Source organism: Rhipicephalus microplus, unplaced genomic scaffold (assembly GCF_043290135.1).
Source record: "Rhipicephalus microplus isolate Deutch F79 unplaced genomic scaffold, USDA_Rmic scaffold_14, whole genome shotgun sequence".
Lineage (NCBI taxonomy): Eukaryota > Metazoa > Arthropoda > Arachnida > Ixodida > Ixodidae > Rhipicephalus > Rhipicephalus microplus.
Genome location: NW_027464587.1, coordinates 27,698,755 through 27,708,126, shown reverse-complemented (window position 1 = coordinate 27,708,126; position 9,372 = coordinate 27,698,755). Strand labels below are relative to the sequence as shown.

General features: G+C 42.6%; 1 pseudogene; it reads right to left on the bottom strand.

Annotated features, from left to right (window-relative positions):
• Positions 1 to 5,167: 5,167 nt before the first annotated feature.
• Positions 5,168 to 7,321, bottom strand: LOC119181213 (uncharacterized; annotated as a pseudogene).
• Between the last annotated feature and the right edge of the window lie 2,051 nt (positions 7,322 to 9,372).

The window sequence follows — 9,372 nt, the reverse complement described above, 5'->3', positions numbered from 1 at the left end:
ATCGGGACGAAACAAGTGGGCCAGAGCAGAAGCAGAAGCCTTAGCAGAGCAGATCAAGGAGAGTTCGAAGAAGACCAGGCAAGCGGAAGGTCGTCACCGGACCGGGCACTGAAGATGGGCCGTCGGGCGTCGGACCCGAGCCTGCAGGACCTTAACCGGCCGGAACCTCCTGTCGTCGTGTTCCCGCTCAAGAGGACCGTGGCCATCCGGTCCTGAACTTCTTTCTACCCAGGACCTGCGGACTTTGGTTCCAATAGGCGAGCAACAGCCGTCGGGCTACGGGCCCGAGCTGTGCGCCTAGCTGCTTGGTCAGGTTGACCCTGGTTTCCTGACGCGTCGCCACCAGCCTGCGTTCTCTCGTCACCGATGGGTCCACACTCCTAAAGCCAGAGCCACCACTTTCCGCTTCTGGTTTCTCGACGTATCGTCAGTAGCAAGCGTTCCTTCATCCCCGTCCTGCCCGCGTCCTGAAGCCGGAATCATCGCGTTCCGGTTTGCTCATCGTCACCGGAATTCAGCGTGTGAGTGAGACCGAACAGATATCTTGCCCTACTTCACCGTTCAGCCCCATTCGGACGTTAGATTCAATTGAACACTTTGAACTTCTTTTTTGAGTGTTGATAGATGAATTTTGCCGTGTCCAGTTAACAGTTTATTAGTTGTTTTGTTTTATGGGGAATTTTCGTCTTTTTACTTTTTAATTAAACTTTTTGTTTGAGTTTTGGTAAAAACGACCTTGTTCCTTCGTTAAGTCTCTCGTAGGTTTAAACCGCCCCGCCACGGTGGTCTAGTGGCTAAGGTACTCAGCTGCTGACCCGCAGGTCGTGGGGTCAAATCCAAGCTGTGGTGGCTGCATTTCCGATGGAGGCGGAAATTGTGTAGGCCCGTGTACTCAGATTTGGGTGCACGTTAAAGAACCCCAGGTGGTCGAAATTTCCGGAGCCCTCCACTACGGCGCTCTCATAATCATATGGTGGTTTTGGGACGTTAAACCCCACAAATCAATCAATCAATCAATCGTAGGTTTAAACCTTAGGGAGCTCTTATTACTGAACATCAAAAAGAACCTTGCATGACACCATCATATATGGGCTTTAGGGTGTGCTTCCGGCAGACATATTTTGCTGCAAGAAATGCGTCCAGCGTGTAACTTCATTCATTGTCGGTGTGTATCTAAACGTGTGCCGCGGTTGACTCGACAGAGAAATGGCATGCGCAAATTTACGCTCGTGTTTATTGCACATAGTTTTATAAAGCACGACGCATGTGGTTTATCCGCTTGATGTGAGGCAACCAAACACGCTTACAGCTGCAGGCAGCCGCAATCTTTCTCATATGATTAGAGGCAAACGCACGATCGAGAGCCAAGTGCACGCGCACGCTTCATTCAGAGTTGTTGCTAGATAACACTCTACGTAGACAGAAGTTTGTCTGCAGCCCGATTTGGATATTAAGCTTTTGCTTTTTATTGCTTGAAGCTTCTACGGTTGTCACATGGTGCATTTTCGATCACCATCGAGCCACATTGTGAAAATTCTCGAGGATTGACTCCTTTCCCCAGCTTACACATAGGGGCCAATCGCGATATAAAAATACGGTGCCGATTGGGATCGATTGCGATAACAAATGCACCGTGTACAAGTCGGCTGAATTACTTTGCGCATTCGAATGCACTAACGTGCTGCAAGGTGTAGTTTCCCGTGGTCTAATTGCTATTTTATGTTTCAGTGAAAATACCAGTGTCCAGCATTTACAGCTTCATCGACAAGCAGTACGACATTTCGCGTCTGCTACAAGAAGTTGAATCGGGATTTGAAGCTGGCCACGTTGTCGCCTGCAGCGTAAAAGAACGTAAAGAAGTGACACTGGCTGGGCTGATTCTGCAGACATCATCTGTAAACAAGGACCCTCCCGAGCTGGAAATTAAAGTAAAAGAAAGACAGGTGACAGCAGCACCACGCTCTTGCAAAGCAGGGTAAGGGTAAGTTATCGCCAATAAAATATTTGCAATCAAGGGATATTGAGACCTTTACAGGGGCGTAGCCAGAAATATTCTTCAGGCGCGGGGGTTTCAACCATACTTTATGTATGTTCGTGCGTGAATTTGTATGTGTGCGTGTATATATATGCAAGCAAAATTGAAAATTTTGGGGGGTGGGGTTCCCTCCCCCCTTTGGCTACGCCACTGCCCCTTTATATTCATTCAGAACAGTACTCGTAGTAAAGTCTTTGCAATTTATTACTGCTTTTTCTTCATATAGGCAGCACAAGTGTAAGCACATGATAGCACTACTACTGCACATTCATGTGACAGAAACATTTGACGTCCTTTCTTTTACTGATATGCCTCATCAATAGGGTAAAGAACAGCTGACAGATGCAAGAAATAAGTATAAACCAAGGTTGATTGCAGAGTTGCGATGCTCGAAAAAGGTTAGTGACTAATTTAATAGTGAAATATTGCCTAAGAAATGGAGAACCATAGTTGCAGTGCTAGCAAAGAGTGGCAATATCTGCACTTTGCATGCAATAAATCACTAGGCAGTTTTGGTCATTTAATACGTTAAATGAAGAAATGGCTTGATTATCAGTGCTCCGTCAAGTTCCTTGTTGCAGCACATGTAAACTGTAACAAATAAAAATGAAGAGTATAAACACCATTCCACATGACGGCCTAAAACAATGGCAAGGACACATCATTTTTGAGAAATATGCATATAAACTTAGATAAACACATATTCATCTCTCTTTTTTCAGCCGAGGAAAGAAGTCAGAATACCTGAAGAAAACATCCACTAGAGGCTGCTCCATGGATTGCCTCATGTGTGCTCGGCACTGCGCCACAGTGAAGGCAGTATGCATGCATACGATGAAGCTCGTAGCTGTTTGTGATGGTGATGATTATTGCATGATTACTTGGATTTATGCAGTCTTCAAGCAACCACGTTTTTGCCAAGGCATCATAATTCCTCAAAAGAGGAATAATGATGTGTGTATTGAAGAAATAAGATATAAAGAGACTAACCTCTTCATTTTATTCATCTAATCGTTTTTGTCCACAAACGGTTCTCAAAGATGTCACGATGACTCTTTTTGTTTGACAGGAAACAATGCTGGTGAACCAAGAACATCTCCTCTAGTAGTAAGGCGAGATAAGTCGGAGGGAACGTGCAGGTCTCCAGCATTCGCAGCAACCACTCGACAGGAGAACAGTAACGCAATTGTGGAGCAGCAAAGCACACCTGTTACACGACCATCAACACTCACTGAAGCAGTTGCACAAGCAGTGGCAACTGGAGCCAAGTCAGCAGATGACATGTACAGTTACATTCAGCATACATTCACAGACTGAAACATACAAGTCACTTCCATAACCACACAACAAGCATATTCACTGCACTGGATGCTGTGCAGAAGAGGGATGGTGACAGCCTCCATTGCATATTCCGTTTACACAAGGGTGCACACATTAAGGACAAAATTGGGGCCTCATGACGTGCGGCCTCTTTTGAAGTCTATAATGAAAGAGCACAATGTTCAAACTTGTGCAATGTCACGAGGTATTTTACTAGAAAAGACAGCAAAAGAGGTCTACACAGCCATTGGGTCGCATACAAGTCTTCATATCAAAGGAGCACCCCTGTATTGGCGCATCCCCAGATGGGCTAGTCACTTGCGATTGCTGCCCGCAGCGGACTCTAGAGGTTAAATGTCCAATAACCCTAGAGAAATTCAAACAGAAGGAGATCGCCATGTCCAAGGATGAAAATGTGTACCTTAAGAAAACCAGCAAGTATTTCTGCCAAGTTCAAATTCAAATGGTGCTTGCAAAAGTTCACAGGAGCGACTTTTTTGTGTTTCAAGACGCTGAACACTTCTTTTTATTTTCTTTTGATCTTGATGAAGTCTTTTGCAATTCGGTTGTATAAATGGCCGTGCACTTCTTAAAATCTTATGTTTTGCCACATATAGCACAGTAAAACATTACAAGATGCCTAATAGGTGTTGTTTGAGCCACATGCACATCTTATAACACTATAGTTTGTAAGGCCAACTAGATAACATAAAGAGTGCAATAGAGGATGTGAGGTTTCATAATAAAATCATGGTGTTTGTTTTCTTGTGCCACACTGCGCTCTGCGACGGATGCTGTACTGGTGTTTCTAACTCTTTGGTGTTTTTAATGTCGCCCATCTGTGTAAGTACTTGAGAGAGCTGCCCAATAATGGAGTTGAATTTCGTGATGCCACACTGCATTCAGGGGTGCTAAATTGCGGACTACAGTTATGTCTATCAGTGTTTTTAATGTGCAGCTCTCTATGTAAATAAATACTTTTGCATTGCGTCCTTTTCAGAATTTGATTGTTGTGGGTAAGGAAGCAAGGTTGATTGATTTGTGGAGTTTAACGTCCCAAAACTTCCATATGATTATGAGAGACACCGTAGTGGAGGGCTCCGGAAATTTAGACCACCTGGGGTTCTTTAACGTGCACCCAAATCTGAGCACACGGGCCTACAACATTTCCGCCTCCATCGAAAATGCAGCCGCCGCTGCCGGGATTTGAACCCGCGACCTGCGGGTCAGCAGCCGAGTACCTTAGCCACTAGACCACCACGGCGGGGCAAGGAAGCAAGGTTACAAATGATGAATCAGTACTTGAAAACATATGTTACAATGACAAAGAGAGTACAAATGCTTCATAACCACCGCCCCGGCTATGTCAGTGCACGTTAAAGAACCCCGGGCAGTTGAAATATCCAGAGTCCTCCACTACAACGTGCCTCCTGGTGATATGGCTTGGGCATGTCAAACCCCGAAAACTAATATTATTAGAAAACAAATGCAATAATGCCTAGTAAATGAGAGTTCTATAAAATGTGAGACGAATAACTTTTGTTAGTCACAAGAGAAACCTAATGCAATAATGCCAACTTTGAAAAACATGAGAAGCAAAGTATTATAGGTAATGCTGGTAAGAAAACACAAATCAGCAAACAGTGAAATAAGTATTGAACTGAATTGATTTTATTCAAGTGCAGAATGTTACACTTCAGAAGGAGAAGACAAATGGGATTTACACCTGACGAGGCCCTCCCACTTGAAACAACAACAGTTTGCACACAAGCACTGAAAACAAGGAAGTGACTGAAAACTTACATAAAAGAAGTAATGGTTCAGGTACAATTTTGAGTACATATAAGTAAATATAAAATCAAACATATCATTGTTGAGGACGAAAATCACTGAACACAAATCGCATGCAATATGCACAGAAAAAAACTATGAAAGAAGTAGTTGACTTATTTGGTGCTTTGTTTTTACTGATTTGTAATTTCTTATTATTCCTTCTATACCTTTGTGTTGTCGTTCAAGGGTGTTGTAATATGATAGTGTAACGCTTGTGAACCATAGTTTCTCCTGATTTTGTTATTCCTGTAGCTAACATGGCGAAATGTACATGGCTGATATTTTTGAGGCTCGTGTTAAGTGAGTGAAAAGGTAGTGTCATCTTAAGCAAATGATGTGTCTCAAGAGCCAACCGCAAGGTTTTCAAGATGTGTGTGTTTAGTATACCCAGTTTGCTCCAGTGTTCGTTAATACTGTCTCGGTAATTCATATTACTGAGTACATGTATATGTCTAAAAAAATCAGCAAAGGGTGAAAGAAAAACACCCGAGCATAACAAAGATAAAAAAGAAAAAAAGTATGCACATCGAATCAAAGCAGATATTCAAAGTTACATGTGGATTTGGGTGCACGTTAAAGAACCCCAGGTGGTCGAAATTACCGGAGCCCTCCACTACGGCGTCTCTCATAATCATATGGTGGTTTTGGGACGTTAAACACAAAAAATTAATCAATCAATCATCAAAGTTACATGTGAAGTATATTCGTATAAACAATACTGAAAAACGAGAAATACAGACAAAAACTCGCCATAAAAGGTCAAGCAGGAAAAATCATATCTCAGCTATAGCTCTTCTGAAGCATAATGGGCATGGTTGAGAAGCAATGCAAAACACACTGAAACTGTTCTCGGTGCATGCATAACATGTTGCTGCATTACTGGCCTTTCAAGTGAACTGGTAGCACCCTGACACTTATGGGGATGCAATGCCCCTTTTAGGCATGTCACAAAGCTATTTCACTCATACAAGAACTTCTCAGCACTGAAAATCGGTTTCGACAAATTGACAATTCCTGCAATGACGGTTAAAATATCATAAATGTACGGGAAAAGCTCAGTGCCAAGGCTTCTCGACAGAACTTTGAACACTTTCATACGCTGAATGGCGCGCTCCCCATGAACGCGGGCAGCTGCAATGCTCTGGTTTTGTTGAGCTTCACGTTGTGTAAGCTGTTTCTTTTTGCGTAAAAATGGAGGGCTAACCATGGTTACATGGTGCTGAAGGCTGAGTTCATCGATCAGAAAGCCCTTGTCAACCATTACACTATCTATAGAAGGCAAAAAACTTCTCAAGAATTTTACTTTCCTTTGTAATAAAGGAATCCGACGCCCTTCCACCATATGCCTTGCTCAGAAAGCTAATATGGCCTCCAGGTGTTTCACAGACTAAAACCTTGGCTGTATAGGTACCCTTGTACCAGCTGTACGTGAGTAGCTGTGACTCCAGATTCTTTTGTCTTTGCAGCGGGATTTCCGGGCAGTCCAAAACTGCACGCACATTTGGGTATTCCTTAAAATGAACGGTGAGGTAGTCGACAACCGCCTCTTTGTTGGCCAGAATACTGCTGTTTGCAGTATTTCTGCTAGTGTTGCAATTGTTGCTTTGGATACATCTGCTGCTGTAGTGCGATGAATGCCAAAAAGTACCCCAATTAGTGAAAATGGCACGTTGTGGTGGAGCTTCATGATAGTCATCAGCACTACATCTTCGTTGCATAGGCAAAAGCTTTTTGCCTGCATAAGCATACGGCTGTTAGTGTACACATCACAAATATTATAAAATAGCTGGTAGCATGAAGGACCGGTGATTACACTTAGGTCTTTTTGTGTTTTTACTTGCGCTATGCTGAGTGCTTGATGTCTCGCAGCATCAAGGGTGTTAACTTGAATTCCAATTTCTCTTCTGAAGGCAAGCGCTGCAGCAGGAAGATCTGAAGCACAAAATTGTTAAAACTGTGTTGTGCGAAAAATTGAACATGAGTCAGGTAGCAATAGGACCATCAAACTAACCTTCCAGGCCATCTTCATTGTTAACATCTTGGTGGTTGCTGAAGGCGGATGTGCCAAAGCCCTGGTGAATCTCACATTCAGATGGTTGTGCCTGGACGTCTAGAATATCTGCAGGGGGCTTGGGGGTGGGATGTACCGTCACCAACGGCACGTCTGCTGCAACTAAAAGAAAGATGCGTCCAATTTTTTTCAGTACTCGTGTCAAGCTACATTATAAATGTCCCCAAATAAAAAGGACAACCACACAAGCAAAAATATCACACTTTAAGTTGTGTTGTTTACTCCACCTACCTTAGGTTGCTGCGACATTTCACAAGCTTTCGCAATTTCACACAGACCATTCTGGCTTATGCGGTCACTACTTGCTGCAAGCACTGCAACAGTGTGCTTTAAGAATGCGTCTTTCATGTCATTATTTACTTGCAGCCGCTTTAACTTTTCACACAAATGTAACTGCCGCATCGGAGATCTTGCATGTTTGAAAGTTCACATTAAAAATATGCAAACTTGTTTACAAAATTGTATGTGATACACTTCAGCTTCAAGACACCGCAGAAGACTAAGCTGAATTTATTATGAGTTATTTCCTATGATATGTGTTAAATTACAAGTTGTTACTTTCAATACTCACGAACATTGCCCTCCACAATACTTTTGCAATCTGCTTCCACTGAATATAATGTGCATTATATCTCGACAAATTGAACGAGCAGCACATACAACAGGACTATGAGAAGACAACACTGTAGTCCTGCTGTCTGCACTGTTTTTGAGTATCTCAATATTTATACGCTTAACCCACTAGCTCTTGCATAATATCACTCAAGTCAAGCACTCAGTGATAATGTGCTTTGCAGGATACCGCTGTTTAAAGCCGTTGCAATGGTTTTGTGCCTACAGTAAAGCTATTATGCAGTAATTAACTCAGTCGCAAGGCAATGTGTACATCGGCACTGCGCATTAAAATATATGCAAATAATCCAAGAAGATATATATTTATGACCATGCATGGTAATAAAAGTTTTCTTCAGATCTGCAAGTTTTGAAGTCTGAGGAGCATTGTTTCATCTTGCTACTAAGTGCGTTGGGCAATAAATAAAGTACCTCAATTTTGTTTGTTCACAACTTACTTGTCATTTATGCTTTCTGCAAACCGTAATACATTTATGTGGGACCAAGTATGCTAAAACAAGAGGCACACGCTGCTCCTGCCTCAGCTCAGTCAAATATGTGCACCTGAAACGTCCTGTCAAGAACGCGGTTTATACAAACTGAAAATCAAAACTCGTTTATTAGCATCACCAAGCAGGACTATAAAAGCTTTGATTTTGAGGGCATACGGTGATGTTCAATTGTTTCATAGAAACAGTGAACAACTTACAAAAGTCTAGAATAACAGAGAGTTGAGCTCTTTGGTTAGAATCCATGCTAAAGAGACAGGGCATGCGAACCCGTACACAAGAGAGAAGTCAATACACCATAAACGCCCTTGGTGTCTGTGATGTCTTATAGTAAGGCATTTTTGGGGTCTTGCCTTCTCCCTTGTGTCCGTGTTCCCACACCCTGTCTCCTTAACATAAAAGCTTACAGAAGTAACCACAGTACCACAGTCTGTAGCAAATCTTTGTCTCAGAATTAAATGTGGTCAATAAGAATAAATTTCACTGCATTCTTCTCTTGTTAACAGCATTTCAGACCTAGGAAGTGAAAACTGCCCTATGCGTACGATGCAGGATGCTCACAGATGCTAACCGCGTCTACACAAGTGACTCAAAACCATGCTGACCTAAGAAATGCCCACACTTTTGACTTGGCACGTAGCACCCTAAACACTATGTATTGAAAAATATAACAATTAATTTTAATATGATCACACTTGTGCATCTTCCTGGAGCGGTCAATATTCCATTGTAAACACTGTTACCGAAGTACACACGATGCAATAATTACAGATGAAAAGCTGAAATAAACACAAATCTTCGCACTTATGCTTGACTACTAATTCACGAGCTTTAATGCAGTTTCCTATTAGAAATTGCTTTTTACCAAATAAATGAATGACGCGCATGCCAAGGTCAGGCGCTTTACTCGCCGCCGACTGAGCGTACGATGTTTGTCATCGACGAAAGAATGGGAAAACAGGCCGCCTTGTTGGGCGACATACCACAGCGAT